At 32.6% G+C, this 18,073-nt stretch overlaps 1 long non-coding RNA gene across 1 annotated transcript; it reads right to left on the reverse strand.

Annotated features, from left to right (window-relative positions):
• Window positions 1-10,773: 10,773 nt before the first annotated feature.
• Window positions 10,774-11,694, reverse strand: LOC128292962 (uncharacterized). Its single transcript, XR_008282961.1, has 2 exons — window positions 11,564-11,694; window positions 10,774-11,031 (listed from the first exon to the last, which is right to left on the reverse strand). It is a non-coding gene; the product is annotated as an uncharacterized LOC128292962 (long non-coding RNA).
• Between the last annotated feature and the right edge of the window lie 6,379 nt (window positions 11,695-18,073).

Raw genomic sequence — 18,073 nt, forward strand, 5'->3', positions numbered from 1 at the left:
TTTATTTTCTTATTTCAATTATGTGCTCAAATATCGATAAAGATCTACCTTTAAAGCAACTACCATTGTAACACCCCTATACCCGGTTCGACCCAATGAACCTGATATAGGAATATTATATTTGGTGCCAAAATATTTTGGCTAATCACTAATATATTTGAACATTAAAAAAATAAAGGTTTCATAACTTATATTTTAGTCCCTACTACTTAGAACACACTTGATCTTCCTAAGTACATGTCATTCTATTCAAAATTTTGAAACATACCCTCTTAGCACTTGGAGATGTGATGAAATGGTTGTCCACGACATCAACTACGACTCTTCAAAATTACTTTACCTACGCGTTGAAAATAAACACGTTAAGTCAGTGAATACTTAGTAAGTACCAATGATATTTAAATTCTATTAAATTTCTTAATTTCTAATATCTCGTTTCTTTGTTTATGTTAGAATTAAATGACCTAAATCCTTATTTAAATAAAATACAATGGTAAAATAAAATAAAAGTAAAATCAATATAAAACTACACTTCTTTTATTTTATTTTAGAACAAGGTTTTTTAAACCTTATTAAAATTCATCTATTTTATATTGATTAGAATAAGGTGTTTCAATCTTACTAGAATATGACTTTACAAGCCTATAAATAGACATGCTCTATTCCTCTTGTAATTATTCGAATTCGACATAATGAATTTTCTTCTCCTCTGCCCGTAGTTTTTTTCCCGAAAATGTTTCCACTTAAAATCTATGTGTGTTCTTTATTTTATTTTTTTATTTTTATTTTATTTTATTTTCAAAAATTGGTATCCGAGCTTCTGGGTAGTTCATCTCGATCATGGTAATGGCGTCTTTGAAGTATGAAATTTTGTTGTTGGATTGCAACACCAAATTTGCGTTGTGGCAAATTAAGATGCAAGCAGTTCTTGCGCAGATGGATCTGAAGGATGCCTTACTAGGGATAGACAAGATGCCTTCAACATCAACAGATGAAGAGAAGAAGCGTAAGGATCGAAAGGCGTTAACATAATTACATCTGCATTTGTCCAACGAAATTTTACAGGATGTGATGAAGGAGAAGACCGTCGCTGCATTATGGAAGAGGCTGGAACAAATATATATGTCGAAAACTCTAACAAGCAAGTTGCATATGAAACAATGTCTTTATGCTCATCGTTTGGAAGAAAGTGCGTCTATACACGAACACTTAACAGTGTTTAAAGAAATTCTCTTATACTTGGATGCCATGAAGGTTCAGTATGATAAGGAAGATCTAGGGTTGATTCTACTTTGTTCGTTGCCCCCGTCTTATTCAACCTTTAGAGACACGATTTTATATAGTCGCGAGTGTCTCATAGTTGATGAGGTTTATGATTCTTTGACCTCGTATGATAAGATGAAACATCTTGTGGTTAAACTCGACTCTCAGGGAGAAGGTCTCATTATTTGTGGGAGACAATATCGGAATGCTGATGATGATCGTGGAAGGATACAAGAACGGAATCCTCGCGGTAAATCTAAGGGTAGATCGAAGTTTTCAAACAGAGGTAAAACTTGTAACTTTTGTAAGAAGAAAGGGCACATTAAATCTGAGTGTTATAAGCTATAGAACAATATTAAAAGGGAGGCTGCGAATCAAAAGGGAAAACAACTAGAAAATTCCAGTGAAGCTAATGTTGTAGAAGATTACAACGATGGTGAACTTCTAGTCGCTTCTGTCAACAATTCTAAAGTGAGCGATGAGTGGATACTTGATTCAGGCTACACCTTTCACACGAGTCTCAATCGGGATTGGTTTACAACTTACAAAATAATGTCTGAAGGTCTTGTTTTGATGAGAAATAATGCTTCATGTAAAATCACAGGTGTTGGAACAATTATAGTTAATATGTTTGATGAAGTTGCCAGAACACTTAGTGACGTACAACATGTTCCAGAATTGAAAAGAAATTTAATTTGTTAAGTATTATTGATTCAAAAGGTACAGATACATACTGAAAGTAGAGTTTTAAATATTTTCAAAGGTTCCCTTGTTGTGATGAAAGGCCAGAGAAAGACTACCAAGTTATATGTTTTGCAGGGTTCTACTGTTACTGGTGATGCAGTTGTCGCTTCCTCTTCATTGTTAAATGATGATATTACTAAACTTTGGCCTATGCGCCTAGGGCATATGAGTGAGAATGACATAGTAGAATTGAGCAAAAGAGGACTTCTTGATGGGCAAGGAATTTGCAAACTGAAGTTCTGTAAACACTGCGTTTTTAGGAAGCAAAAGAGAGTTCGATTCACCAGAGGAATCCATAACACGAAGGGAACGTTGGAGTATATTCATTCTGATCTGTAGGGGTCATCTAGAGTGCCTTCGAGACGTGGAGCTAATTATATGCTAACTTTTATTAATTATTTTTCCAGGAAAGTTTGGGCGTTCTTCCTGAAGCAGAAAGGCGATATGTTTTTCGTATTTAAGTCTTGGAAAATTATGATTAAAAAATAGACAAAAAAATAAATTACCTCTGCACAGATAATGACTTAGAGTTCTGTTCTGACGAGTTTAATAAACTGTGCAAGTCAGAAGAGATCATGAGACACTTGACAGTTCGTCATACTCCACAACAAAACGGCGTTACATAACGAATGAACTGAACGATCATGGAGAAGGTTCGATGTATGTTGTCAAATGCCAACTTACCAAAGTCGTTTTGGGCAGAAGTAGCCTCTACTGCATGCTTTTTTATTAACCGATCTCCATCCATTCCCATTGAGAAAAAGACTCCACAAGAGGTATGGTCTGATAATCCTGCTAATTATTCTGACTTAAAGATCTTTGGGTGTCCTGCGTATGCTCATGTTGATAATGGAAATTGAAACCAAGATCCATTAAATGTGTTTTTCTTGGTTATAAAGTTGGTGTAAAAGGGTATAAGTTATGGTGTCCTGAAAATAAAAAAGTTATGATTAGCAGATGTAACACCCCCTTTACCCGAGACCGTCGCCGGAGTCGAGCACGAGGCATTACTAAACTTATTTGAGCACTTAAACAAATTCAAACAATTTATATCACACTTTCCAGACAAGCTGTCCAACTGTGTCATAGTTGCTAAATAATTCATATCTCGAGTTATAAAACTCGAAATCCAAATCCGTAAATTTTCTATGAATTTATACTCATATATCTACTTACCAATTTTTTTCTAGAATTTTTGGTCAAGCCAATTAGTACAGTTTATTATTTAAAATCTCCCCTGTTTCAGGGTTTGACTACTCTGACCTTTGTGTATTACGAATCAGATATCTCTCTGTACAGAGCTTCAATGACTATGCCGTTTGTCTCTAATAAAACTAGACTCAATAAGGAATCTGTACATATAAAGTATGACTTCTAATTATCTTTGTAAAATTTATGGTGAATTTCCAAATTCAGAACAGGGGATCCAGAAATTGCTCTGGCCCTGTTTCACAAAAATTTAAACATCTCATAAAATATAGCTCATATACCTGTTTTGCTCCTTCCATATGAGAATAGACTCATCGAGATTCGATTCCATAATTTATTCATTATTTAATTCCATTTCTACTATTTTTAGTGATTTTCAAAGTCAAACTACTGCTACTTACGAAAACTATTTTAGTACAAATATTGTTAACTAGTTTATAACATCTTTACTTCAATTCATTCAAACTCTATACATGCCATATAAATCTTCAAACATAAAACAAAAGCTACCGAATTGATCTGGATAGTGTGCTTTGTTGTGTTGATCCGATCTATCCACTTCACTTCAAGTCAATCTACATAAAAATATTAAACACACACAAGTAAGCTTATTGAAGCTTAGTAAGTTCATAGGTTAAAAGTAATGCTTACCAAACATAATATTTCCAAACAATACCAAAACATTTACTAAAGTTTCCTGCGATTCACAACCATTGTTATAATAATTCACATAGTTGAGCTCAACAAGAACAACTACTCAATCTCTTCCATTTGGATCACTTCTCTTTATTTCTTATAATCAAATTAGGAAACGGCTTACGAAATTGAGTACGTCGTTGCTCAATGCCACGATTCACAACTCAGTATGGATGATACCATACCTACATTTCACACTTTTCCATGGAACAACCATGGTCTTATCCGTCAATTCATCACACGTCCACGATCTGAACGTACTCAATCCTGCGTTTTCCTAATTTGCATTTCCACATTTATTCTTTCATTAACAAAATCTACACAATCCCACAACAAATTCGTATATAATAACACATTATATACTTCAATCATTCACAAATAAACATCTAATTTCAACCATATGAACTTACCCGCTAATTTGTAGAAGATATTGAAATTTTGGGACTATTCCGCAACTTTTTCTTTTCCTCGTTCTTCTTTGGATTCTTGATCTATAATATAAAATATTTCTACTCATTAGCATTTATTTGATTTCTATTTCACTTCACAATTTATGCTGTTCAAATTTCGAAATTGCACTTTTACCCCAAAATTTACAGTTTTCACAATTTAGTCCCTACTCAATTCACCCATCAATTGAACTAATTTTTCTCAATTAACACTTTATTTTATCATTATAAACTATTTTAAAATCTTTTATATTCTGAATTTCAAAGCAACCTTCAATTCACAACTTTTTCACAATTAGGTCCTAAATATCATTTCCTATCAAAATCACTTAATAAAACCACCTTAATATGAAATTAAAACTTAAATTTCATAATAATTCATCATAAAATTCCTTATCCATCCAGGGTAACTTCCAATTTCACCCATAAAATCAAAAACTAATGAATTCTACAAGTGGACCTAATTGTAAAAGTCATAAAAACATAAAATTATCAAGAAAAAGCAAGAATTAGACTCACATGATGTAAAAATATGAAAACCAGCTTTCTCCAGACCTTCTATGGCGTTTTGGCTGAGAAATTATGAAGAAAATGTCTAGATTTTTCAATTACATCATTATTTAACTATTAACTTTTATCTATTTCCAATTTTGCCCTTGTTCACATTGTTTTCTTGCTTATTTCATACCCAAACCGTCCAGCCATTAACCTTTGGGTCTAATTGCTCTTTAAATCCATCTTTTTAAATACTTAAGCTATTTACTCACAATTTAACAAATTTTGTGCTATTTTCAATTTAATCCTTTTCAATTAATTAGCCATCCAAACGTTAAAATTTTCTAACGAAACTTTAATACTAACTCAATGACACTCCATAAATATTTATAAAAATATTTATAGCTCGATTTTCAACTTTGAGGTCTCGATACCTCATTTTTGACCCGTTTGACCTAATAAATTCTTTTAATTCACTAATTTCACCATTTCACAAATTCTTCTAAATTCTTACTTGACTCATAAATATTAAATTACTATCTTGTTCAATCTTATTTGTCGAATTTAGTGATCTCAAATCACCATTTCCGACACCAATTGAAAATTAGTAGTTACAACTCTCCCCTTTAAAAATTTCGTCCTCGAAATTTGTTACCAAAATAGATTTGGATATTGTGATCTTATTGACTCCTCTGTTTCCCAGGTTGCCTCCTCCATACCATGTCGATGCCATAATACTTTAACCAATGGTACTCTTTTGTTCCGCAATTCCTTAACTTCACGAGCCAAAATCTTCACCGGTTCTTCCGAATAAGTCATATCCGGTTGAAGCTCAATTTCAGTATGGGAATTAAGTGTGAAGGATCGACCTATACCGCCTTAGCATAGACACATGAAACACATTATGAATCTTCTCAAGTTAGGAGGTAAAGCCAAACGATAAGCCACAGGACCAACCCTTTCCACAATTTCATATGGCCCTATGAATCTCGGGCTTAATTTTCCCTTTTACCAAATCGTAACACCCTTTTCCATGGTGAAACTTTTAAAATACTCGATCACCCACTGCATATTCTATGTCTCTTCGTTTTAAATCCGCATATGACTTCTGACGATCTGAAGCAGCTTTTAGACTATCTCGAATAATCCGGACTTTCTCTTCGGTTTCTCGAATCAAATCAACCCCAACTATTTTTGATTCACTCAATTCGCACCAACACAATGGAGTCTTGCATTTTCTACCATAAAGAGCCTCAAATGGTGTCATTTTTATACTAGACTGATAGCTATTGTTGTAAGCAAACTCAGCCAACGGTAAATACCTTTCCCAACTGTCACCAAACTCGAGTATACAACATCTTAACATATCTTCTAAAATTTGAATCGCTTCGATCATTGTCCATCTGTTTGAGGATGAAATGTCAGTACTAAAATTCAATCTGGTGCCTAAGGCTTCTTGCAATTTATTCCAAAATCTTGAAGTAAACCTCGGATCCCGATGCGAAATGATAGATATTGGAACTCCATGTAGTCTCACAATCTCGACACATACAATTCGCTAACTTATTAAATGAAAAATCTATTCGATTGGAATAAAGTGTCTTGACTTTGTCAATCTATCAACAATCACCCATATCGAATCTTTCTTTCTGAGTCACGAGCAATCCTCGACACAAAATCCATTGAAATATGCTCCCACTTCCATTCGGAATCATAATGGGTTGTAATAAACCCGTTGGCACTTGATGCTCTGCTTTAACTTGTGGCAAATCAAACATTTTGTAATAAATTCGAAATTTCTCTTTTCATACCGTGCCACCAATATGTCTTTTCAGATCACCATACATTTTGTACTACCGGATGAATAGAATACATACTATTATGTGCTTCGAAAGAATATCATTCTTTAAATCGAATTATTGGGAACACAAATCCTATTATGATAGCGTAATATACCTTCATCATCAATCTTGAACTCGAATCTAAATTATCCCGAACCATTTGTCGTTTCAAAGACCAATTTTGGATCTTCATTCTGCAGCTTCGAATTTGTTGAAGAAACATTGGTTTTACCTTCAATTCTACTAATACAACACCTTCTTCATTAAGAGCCAAATGAGCATTCATTGCCGAAGTGCAAACAAGGATGACTTTCGACTCAAGGCATCAAGAACTACATTAGCTTTCCACGGATGATAGTCAATAACCAAATCATAGTCTTTCAAAGAACTCTAACCACCGTCTCTGTCTTAAGTTCGGTTCCTTCGAGTCATTAAGTATTTCAAACTTTTGTGATCCGTATACATATAACACTTCTCACCATATAAATAGTGTCTCCAAATTTTAAGGCAAAAACAATTGCAGCTAACTCAAGATTATGTGTAGGGTAATTCTTTTCATGTGGTTTTAATTGCCGTGAAGCATAAGCCACTACCTTTCCATTGCATTAACACACAACCCAAACCACTTAAAGATGCATCACTGTACACAACATACAAGATATACGATTCGGTTGAGTTAAGACCGGAGCTTCATTAACATTTTCTTTAATCGATCAAAGCTCACGACATTCATCGACCACATAAACTCAACATTCTTCGTAATAAACGAGTCATTGGTGAAGCAATCATGGAAAAATTCTTTACAAAACGGCGATAGTATCCTGCTAATCCCGAAAACTTCGCGACTTCATTTACATTCTTGGTGTTTTCCAATTCACCACCGCCAAACTTTACTTGGATCCACACGAATTCCTTCACTGATATAATATGACCCGAAATCCAACCTCATGAAGCCAAAACTCACATTTACTAAATTTCGCATATAACTGTTTTTCTCTCAAAGTCAGAGTACAATTCTCAAGTCTTGTGCATGTTCGGATTCGTCTTTGAATAGACCAATATGTCATCAATAAATACCACCACAAATCTATCCAAATAAGACTAAAAATTCGATTCATTAAATCCATAAATGCAGCAGGGCATTCGTTAAACCAAAAGGCATTACCAAAAATTCGTAGTGACCATACCGAGTTCAAAAGCGCCTTTGGCACATCACACTCTTTAACCTTCATTGATAATACCCGGATCTAAGGTCTATTTTTGAGAACAACTGCAGCACCTTTCAGTTGATCAAACAAATCATCAATACGAGGTAATGGATATTTATTTTAATTGTTACCTTATTCAACTGCTCGTAATCAATACACAATCGCAACGAACCATCTTTCTTTTCACAAATAAGACAAAGCGCCCCAAGGTGATGTACTCGGTCGATGAACCCTTTATCCAATAACTCTTGCAACTGTGTCTTCAACTCTTTAACTCACCGGTGCCATTCTATACGGTGTTATTGATATTGGAGCTGCATCTAATTACATCAATTGTGAATTCAACCTCACGATCCGGGGTAAACCGTAATTCCTCGAAACACATCAAGAAACTCATTAACAATCGACAATTGTTCCATCTTCAATTTAGAACCCCGAGTATCAAGAATATAAGCTAGAAATGCTTTATTACCTTTCCGAATCAATTTTCGAAATAGAAAGGTGAAATAATCTCGACATCATTCTTTTTATCCCCAAACTCAATTTGAAACTATTTCCGTCTCGACATTTTAAATCAATCCGTTTTTCTCTACAATTCACTATGGCATCGTGTTCAATCAACCAATCCATTCCAAGAATAACATCAAATTCTCGGAAAGGTAACAACATTAAATCAAAGAGAATTCACGACCTTGTATTTTCAAAGGACAATTCCGACATATTAAATTAACCAACACACTTTGCCCTAGTGGATTAGTGACTTGCAATTCAAGGTCAGTGGACTCAACAGTCATTTTCTTTTCTGACACTAATGCAGTGCAAATATATGAATGTGTAGATCCGGGATCAATTAAAGCATACACAGAATCATCAAAAAGATAGAAATTACCAGCTATCACATCTGGAGCAGAAGCTTCTTCCCTCGCCTGGGATAGCAAATGTACGTCAGGTACTCTTGTCTCGATCGGTCGCAGATATCTCGTTCCCGAATGAACAGTCCCAGTAGCACTACTTTGACCTGAACGTTTACCTTTCTGAGGAGTATTTGCTTGCTTCTCCCCTTGTTCTCTATCTTCTTTTAATAATTGAGGACATTCCCGAATAAAATGATCAGTTCCACCACATTTATAGCAAGCTCGGCTCTTCCCCAACACTCACCAATATGAAATCTACCACAATTTTTACATCTAAGTCTCGGAATATTTTGCACACTACTAACACTAGTGCTGGTTTCTTAGTTACTCCGACATCTTGTTGAGTCGTTTCTTGTTATTCGATCGTTCGGGATTATAACAGTCGACGTAATCATTTCGAACTTTTTGGCGAAAAAGTCGAAGTTGGTCTAGAGAAACTTCTTTTGTATACCTCTTTACCTCTTCTTTCTCTTTGCATCTTTCATATACACTTCTTCCATCTTTTGAGCTCGATCGACGTAATCACAAATTCGAATCTCTGTACCTCCAATCATCATTCGATTTCATCATTAAGCCCTTCTTCAAATCTAATGCACATTTCTTCCTCTCGTCGGTACAACATCCCGAGCATATCTCTTGAGATACACAAATTCTCTTTCATATTCGCCACTGTTTTATTCCCTTGTCGAAGATCAAGAAATTCTCTTCTTCTTATCTAAATATCTCTTTCCCACATACTTCTTCTTAAATTCGTTTTGGAAGAATTCCTGTAAGTTTATCTGCAGTACCATCGCCTCAATGGTTTCCCACCAATTATACGCTTCTTCTTTCAATAGCGAAACGCACATCCCAAATAGTCCTCCGGAGAACACATCATCTGCTTAAAAACTCTCTCCAAACTCTTTAACCAATACTCGCTTTAACCGGATCATCGTCCGATCTCCTCGAAATTCTTCACTCCAAACTTTCGAGTTTTTCAATTGGTGTTCTTTGCTAGATTCATCTATTAAAGGAGGAGCAACCGGGTTGTAACGGTGGTACAAAGGGGGGAGGAGGAGGTTGTTGTGCCCGACTTCTTCCTTGTATTGTTTCATGATACCACCGATTCATTAATCCGTAAATCATATTTTTAAGTTCTTCCTCTCTCATCAAAGAAATCGGGACATTACCACTTGTTCTCTCGCCGAAGTCTGTATTCTACTATTAACTTCCTCTTCCGACTAGCACCATCGGTCTATCGACATCTTTACAATCTATAACAAAAATTAGTAATTAGATCGGATCATTCACATCACACTATCACAGATTTATATGGCATGTATTTTAAACACTTTACACATCAAATTCGTTCGAGAATCGACTAAACCAGGCTCGATACCAATAAATGTAACACCCCTTTACCCGAGACCGTCATGGAGTCGAGCACGAGGCATTACTAAACTTATTTGAGCACTTAAACAAATTCAAACAATTTATATCACACTTTCCAGACAAGCTGTCCAACTGTGTCATAGTTGCTAAATAATTCATATCTCGAGTTATAAAACTCGAAATCCAAATCCGTAAATTTTCTATGAATTTATACTCATATATCTACTTACCAATTTTTTTCTAGAATTTTTGGTCAAGCCAATTAGTACAGTTTATTATTTAAAATCTCCCCTGTTTCAGGGTTTGACTACTCTGACCTTTGTGTATTACGAATCAGATATCTCTCTGTACAGAGCTTCAATGACTATGCCGTTTGTCTCTAATAAAACTAGACTCAATAAGGAATCTGTACATATAAAGTATGACTTCTAATTATCTTTGTAAAATTTATGGTGAATTTACAAAGTCAGAACAGGGGATCCAGAAATTGCTCTGGCCCTGTTTCACAAAAATTTAAACATCTCATAAAATATAGCTCATATACCTGTTTTGCTTCTTCCATATGATAATAGACTCATCGAGATTCGATTCCATAATTTATTCATTATTTAATTCCATTTCTACTATTTTTAGTGATTTTTCAAAGTCAAACTACTGCTACTTACCGAAAACTATTTTAGTACAAATATTGTTAACTAGTTTATAACATCTTTACTTCAATTCATTCAAACTCTATACATGCCATATAAATCTTCAAACATAAAACAAAAGCTACCGGAATTGATCTGGATAGTGTGCTTTGTTGTGTTGATCCGATCTACCCACTTCACTTCAAGTCAATCTACATAAAAATATTAAACACACACAAGTAAGCTTATTGAAGCTTAGTAAGTTCATAGGTTAAAAGTAATGCTTACCAAACATAATATTTCCAAACAATACCAAAACATTTACTAAAGTTTCCTGCGATTCACAACCATTGTTATAATAATTCACATAGTTGAGCTCAACAGTAACAACTACTCAATCTCTTCCATTTGGATCACTTCTCTTTTATTTCTTATAATCAAATTAGGAAACGGCTTACGAAATTGAGTACGTCGTTGCTCAATGCCACGATTCACAACTCAGTATGGATGATACCATACCTACATTTCACACTTTTCCATGGAACAACCATGGTCTTATCCGTCAATTCATCACACGTCACGATACGAACGTACTCAATCCTGCGTTTTTCCTAATTTGCATTTCCACATTTATTCTTTCATTAACAAAATCTACACAATCCCACAACAAATTCGTATATAATAACACATTATATACTTCAATCATTCACAAATAAACATCTAATTTCAACCATATGAACTTACCCGGCTAATTTGTAGAAGATATTGAAATTTTGGGACTATTCCGCAACTTTTTCTTTTCCTCGTTCTTCTTTGGATTCTTGATCTATAATATAAAATATTTCTACTCATTAGCATTTATTTGATTTCTATTTCACTTCACAATTTATGCTGTTCAAATTTCGAAATTGCACTTTTACCCCAAAATTTACAGTTTTCACAATTTAGTCCCTACTCAATTCACCCATCAATTGAACTAATTTTTCTCAATTAACACTTTATTTTATCATTATAAACTATTTTAAAATCTTTTATATTCTGAATTTCAAAGCAACCTTCAATTCACAACTTTTTCACAATTAGGTCCTAAATATCATTTCCTATCAAAATCACTTAATAAAACCACCTTAATATGAAATTAAAACTTAAATTTCATAATAATTCATCATAAAATTCCTTATCCATCCAGGGTAACTTCCAATTTCACCCATAAAATCAAAAACTAATGAATTCTACAAGTGGACCTAATTGTAAAAGTCATAAAAACATAAAAATTATCAAGAAAAAGCAAGAATTAGACTCACATGATGTAAAAATATGAAAACCAGCTTTCTCCAGACCTTCTATGGCGTTTTGGCTGAGAAATTATGAAGAAAATGTCTAGATTTTTCAATTACATCATTATTTAACTATTAACTTTTATCTATTTCCAATTTTGCCCTTGTTCACATTGTTTTCTTGCTTATTTCATACCCAAACCGTCCAGCCATTAACCTTTGGGTCTAATTGCTCTTTAAATCCATCTTTTAAATACTTAAGCTATTTACTCACAATTTAACAAATTTTGTGCTATTTTCAATTTAATCCTTTTCAATTAATTAGCCATCCAAACGTTAAAATTTTCTAACTAAACTTTAATACTAACTCAATGACACTCCATAAATATTTATAAAAATATTTATAGCTCGATTTTCAACTTTGAGGTCTCGATACCTCATTTTTGACCCGTTGACCTAATAAATTCTTTTAATTCACTAATTTCACCATTTCACAAATTCTTCTAAATTCTTACTTGACTCATAAATATTAAATTACTATCTTGTTCAATCTTATTTGTCGAATTTAGTGATCTCAAATCACCATTTCCGACACCACTGAAAATTAGGCCGTTACAGCAGATATGTCGTTTTTGATGAAACTACTATGCTACCTAACCTATCTCTTAAAGACTCTTCCAGTAAAGAAAATCAAAAGTAGGTGGAGCATCAGATTAATACAGAGTCTACTTCTCAAGCCAGTACAAAAATTGAGAATAGAGTTGCTTCTTCACCACAATACTTTATTGTCAAAAACAAAACTAGAAAATAAATTAAACCACCAAAGAAGTATGTCGAGGCTGATCTAGTTGTTTATGCTTTAAATGTGGCTGAAGATATAGATGCAAACCGAGAGACATCTAATTATTCTGAGGTAGTTAGCTGTGAAGACTCAGAAAAGTGGATGTTTGCTATGCAAGAGGAGATGAAATCACTCCATAAAAACAGAACATAGAATCTTGTGAAATTTCCTAAAGGTAAAAAGGTTGTTCATTGTAAATGAGTATTTAAAAAGAAAGAAGGGACTCTAGGAGTTGAAGAACCCAGATATAAAGCAAGGTTTGTTGCAAAGGGTTACAGTCAAATTTTAGTAGTGGACTTCACAGAAGTGTTCTCCCCAGTTGTGAAGCATAGTCCGATTCAAGCTTGCTTGGTATTATGGCAATGCATGATTTGGAGCTTGAGCAGTTAGATGTAAAAACTGTATTTCTGCATGAAGAACTTGAGGAGGACATCTACATGCAACAACTAGAGAGTTTTACAGTCTCAGAAAAATAGGACTATATTTGCTTGCTGAAAAAGTCCTTTTACGGTTTGAAACAGTCACCAAGACAGTGGTACAAGAGGTTTGATTCCTTTATGGCTTCTCATTATTTCAAAAGAAATAGTTTTGACAGTTGTGTTTACTTTAAGAAAAACTGTGATGGTTCTTTCGTATATCTACTTCTTTATGTTGATGACATATTGATAGCAGCAAAAGATAAAGGAGAGATAAGAAATGTCAAAGCCCAACTAAGCGAAGAATTTGAGATGAAAGATTTGGGACCAGCAAAGAAGATACTCGGTATGGATATTCTCAGAGATAAAAAAAAGCAAGTAAATTGTACCTAAGTCAGAAAGGGTACATTGAGAAAGTTCTTTGCAGGTTCAATATGCAGAGTGCTAAGCCTATTAGTACTTCTTTAGCAGCCCATTTCAGACTTTCATCGGCTTTGTCTCCACAATCAGATGATGAGATTGAGTACATATCACATGTTTCATACTCTAGTGTAGTGGGATCTCTCATGTATGCAATGGATTGTTCACGTCTAGATTTATTATATGCAGTCAGTACAGTTAGCAGATACATGACAAATCCCGGTAAAGAATACTAGAAAGCAGTTAAGTGGATTTTAAGATACTTACGAGGTACTACTGATGTCTACTTACAGTTTGGAAGAACTAGAGATGGAGTCATTGGATATGTTGATGCTGATTTTGCTGGAGACCTTGATAGAAGAAGATCTCTCACAGGTTATATCTTTACAATCGGAGGTTGTGCAATCAATTGGAAAGTAACTTTGCAAACTACAGTCACTTTGTATACCACTGAAGCTGAGTACATGGCGATTACTGAGGCTTGTAAAGAAGCTATTTGGTTAAAGGGACTCTTTAGTGAACTCAATGAAGACCTTCAAATCAGTACAGTATTTTGTGACAGTCAGAGTGCAATCTTCCTTACAAAAGATCAAATGTTTCATGAGAAAACAAAACACATTGATGTTCGGTATCATTTTGTTCGTAATATTATTGCTCGTGGTGATATTGTTGTGAGCAAAATTAGTACTCATGAAAATCCTGCAGATATGATGACTAAGTCACTTCCTATAACCAAGTTTGAGCATTGCTCAAACTTGGTTGGTGTTCATTGTTGAAGTTAAACCCTTAAGGGGTTTTATGGAAGAGGTGGATAACTTGTTTGTTGAGAGTTTGCGATAAAGAACTTGTTCATTGATAATTCGCGTCAAGGTGGAGATTGTTAGAATTAAATGACCCGAATCCTTATTTAAATAAAATATAGTGGTAAAATAAAATAAAAGTAAAATCCATATAGAACTACACTTATTTTATTTTATTTTAGAATAAGGTTTTTTAAACCTTATTAAACTTCATCTATTTTATATTGATTAGAATAAGGTGTTTCAATCTTACTAGAATATGGCTTTACAAGCCTATAAATAGACATAGTCTAATCCTCTTGTAATTATTCGAATTCGACATAGTGAATTTTCTTCTCCTCTGCTCGTGGTTTTTTTCTCGAAAAAGTTTCCACGTAAAATCTGTATGTTCTTTATTTTATTTTATTTTATTTTATTTTCACAGTTTATTTATCATATTCACTTGTCACTTTTTACTTATTTCACAATTTAGTCCTTAAGTTCTCAAATCAACTTATAAAAATTACTACTCTTTTTATACATGTATCGTATTTCACCATTTAGAGTAAATTTTCATGATTTTTCACTATTTCTTTCACAATTTATTTTTACATATTTAACTTACTAGTCATTATCTTTCTTATACTTCCTCAAATACATTCAAATTACTTACATCTTCGCTTTACTAATTCAATATTTCAAATATGAATCAGAGATAAACCTTTACCTTGTAACGAAAATTGTTTACCTTTTTAGCAGAGGCATAGTAGACTAAATAGAACACTTAGGATATACGGAACTGATACAGAGGTGCATTATTATGCACTATTAAACAGAGAGCACTAATATGCTAATAATCAAATAGCACGTTAGGGTCACTTAATGGCATGCCACTAATATCCTAATAGTTCTAATCTTGTCTACTTGGGCAAATTATATCATGCACACATATCACTTTTAAACTTTTCGCATAATGTTTTTACATACTTTACAATTTAATCCTTGTACCAATAATCCATATACTTATATCTTCACTATCTTTAATACATGTAATATATTTCTAAATTCATTGTTCATCATAATTCACTAATAATCCTTATCTTGTATTTCACATATCACTTTTATATATTTTGTAATTTAGTCATTAGCACAATATTTCATGTATCAATGTAATTTACTTCTAATACCACATATAACATAATTCAATACTTATTAATATTCCAAAATTCACTACAACATCAATTTTTCTCATTCTAAGTGTTATGCACTTCACTTTTCTATTTCTAATATAAATTTTCTCAAATTTACGATTTAACCCTTAATTTCCACAACCTAGGAAATAATTATAGTTTGGATTACAAAATTCATATATTCTTTTACTTTTCACTATGTGCTTTATTATCAATATTTCCTTGTAAAATTTTATAACTTTCCAATTTAATCACATTTTTTCATAAAAGTTCTCTATTCATTATTATAAAAATTTTCTTTAACATCTCACTTAGTTCACGTAATTAATTCCACTATCTCATTTTCCACGTCAAATTTCTATGTATTTCACTTGTATTATTTCCACCACAAATATTTCTCAAGTCTTTCAATTTAGTCATTGTTTCCATAAAATTTCACATTTTCCCATCATTTCACTTATCTAGGACTTTGTATATTTTTCGCTAGCACATAACCCAACTATTATACTTTTATTATAAATTCATACTTCACATGATAAATTATTTCACACTAATTTTTCATTTTACTTAGTTACCACTTACTTTACAAAGATCACATTTTAATCCTTAAATAACAAGGAAGTTCATGGGTACTTACCTATTTTTTATCAAAATCTCTTGTTTTTCTCTTCTCCTACCACTTGATTCACTTACTCAACTTCTCTCTTCATCAACATGTCAAAAACACAATATTTCCTCATGAGAAATCTGTTCTATAACACCATTTTTATGATTTTCTATCATTACTAAACTTAAAAATAACATAAAACCTTAACATCCATACCTTATTCTCTTGAAACCAAACTTTAACTTGACTTTCTCTCTCCTCCAACTTCTATTTTCTTGAATCTAACTTGATATTCTAGCTCCCCATAGTCTCCTTGTTATTTTTCTCTCTTGGTGATTATGGAAATTCTTTTGATTTCTAAGTGAAAATGGTGGATTTTTGTGAAAGGACCAAATTGTAAAGAAAAGAAAATTTTCTTTCTTTCTTCTTCTTTTCAAGTTGTGAACATGTCTTTCCTTATATACTAAATAAAATATAATTAAATGTCAAATCAAAATGTTAATAAACATATATTTATTTAATTAATCTAAAATATCACTAACATCATCATTACTCTTCAAAATTATTTTTCTTCTTAAATGACCATTTTGCCCCTTATGATCCTTCAACATTATTCCATTGAATCATCACTCATTTTAGTAAAATTGTATTTACCCCCTCATATTTTCTCCACTTATTCAATTTGGTCATAATTCATCCATTTTCCTTAGTTTCTAGATCCTTCCATCCTTAAAATATATGCACTATTTGTCCTTTCAAATTTTCTATATTTACACTTCAACCCCTTAAATTTTGAGTATTTAATCTTAGGCCACAAAACTTTTCTCACTTTTGCAATTTAATCATTTCTTGAATTAATATATCATAATATACTTCCTAAATAGATTTTGTTGACATAACTCAAAATTTCTCCTTTTTTTCATTTTATTTTCTTATTTTACTTATCAAAGATAATATCGCACTTTATTACTGTAGCAACTTTCAAGGTGTTACAATCACACAAAATGGTAGAATCACCATATTGTTTCCTTATGAATACTTGACACTTCGCATGTATTATACATGAACAAACACAAAGCCAATGTGTGGGAGTTTTTTAGGAAGTTTAATGTTCATTTATCACATTTAGATACATAGGTAAGACACCTCTTATAATTTAGCATTATTTAAAAAAAATGAATTAGTCGGTTAGATAGATTAACTTGTAAATCGACTAAATCGGTTGGTCAAATTAATTCAATTGAATTAAAAAATTAATTGAATTAATTTTTAATAATTTATTTAATTAAACTAAATAAATCAATTGAATAAAAAATTATTGATGTAACCGATTTAATTTTGAAAACCAAAATTAGCCTACTTTATCTAAAACTTGACACCTTTATAAAACTCTCCTCAAGAATTTGATCTATGCAAAAAAAAAAAAAAAAAAACTGCTAAATTTCCCTCAGTATCTTCCATCTCTTCCTAAATCTTAAACACCTTTTACTCTTGACACCATCGTATGACCTCAACATTGTATTAGCATGTACTCTTTCTATGTTTTATGGCATTTAATTTGATTTTAAATATTCATATTTTGAACATATATATTTTTAGCAAACATATTTGAATTTGCATGACTTGAATAAAAAATTTAATATATCCGTTATAAACATGTACTATTTTGACTCCAATTGTCTAGGTAACCACCTTTAAAGTCAAAACCTGTCTTAAAATAGAAA

The sequence above is a fragment of the Gossypium arboreum genome, chromosome 5 (assembly GCF_025698485.1).
Source record: "Gossypium arboreum isolate Shixiya-1 chromosome 5, ASM2569848v2, whole genome shotgun sequence".
NCBI classification, from domain to species: domain Eukaryota; kingdom Viridiplantae; phylum Streptophyta; class Magnoliopsida; order Malvales; family Malvaceae; genus Gossypium; species Gossypium arboreum.